Here is a 1,050-nt window from a genome sequence, read left to right as displayed (position 1 = left end):
CACGATGCCAGCTAGGGCCGTAGCTTGTGGGGGGGGGGGGTGGAGGGAGCAGCTGCCCCCTAGATGTTGGAGGTAAATTAAAAAAATGCTCAACTAATAACAGAGTTGAGAACAGCAAGAAGGGAAAAAAGAGGAAAAGATAACGAAGGACAAGTACGAGGCGGCGTAGCCGCCAAGTGGGGAGGGTACGGGAGTGGTGCTCCGCCAAGGGGGGTCTCCCTGGAAAATTCCCCCAGAATTTTTTTGAGAAAAATGGACTCTGTAACGGCATCTTTAGGCCATGTGGAGATACATTCTAGCTCAATTTAGGTATTTGCAAAAGCCATACTACATAACAATATTATTTTAACAACATATTTGAGGCCTAATTCCCCATGACCTTTTGTTGCTAATCTAGCAACTGTACATAATGGCTAATAATATACATTAAACTGGTAGAAAACAAGTATAACATTTCTTTCAAGCATGAATAATAAAAATATAAAATTGTCATGCGATATAAAAATTTACCCAAACAATGTTAAAAGTTCACAGGCAGTACACTAATGTTGACCTGTCTAGCAGTTTAACAAATTAAACATACAACTGGCAGAATTGGTTGGTGCTGAAGTAATAACTAATATTAATTATATTATATTGGATTGATTGGAATAGCCATTTGAAACAGAAATAGTCATCACCGCCAGAATTTTTTTTTTCCTTTTCCTTTTTTTCCCACCGGATTTGCACGATTCACGCGGCTGTCAAATCGGCAGAATTCCGCCGATCGGCGGAAAATTCTCATCCCTGAATAATCGTAATAACCCTAACGTGATTTTTTTGGTCACATATCCGTGAAAGCCTTATCTCAGACCCCTACCCCACTATGGACGTCGATCAAGAGCTGCGCCCGTCGCTCATCATTACACAGCCGAGTCATGAAATTTTGCCCCTCCCCCTAGGAATTGGCTCAGCCCACGGCCCTGGATGTGTATTCGCAGTACACGATATATATGCATACACGAGTTCGGTGGATGATTCTTTATCATGATGACAAACTTCCATATCATT

This window comes from Priapulus caudatus, unplaced genomic scaffold (assembly GCF_000485595.1).
Source record: "Priapulus caudatus unplaced genomic scaffold, Priapulus_caudatus-5.0.1 Scaffold663, whole genome shotgun sequence".
Taxonomy (NCBI): Eukaryota; Metazoa; Priapulida; class Priapulimorpha; order Priapulimorphida; family Priapulidae; genus Priapulus; species Priapulus caudatus.
The sequence above is the reverse complement of the archived record's forward strand: the minus strand, read 5'-3'. Positions refer to the sequence as shown.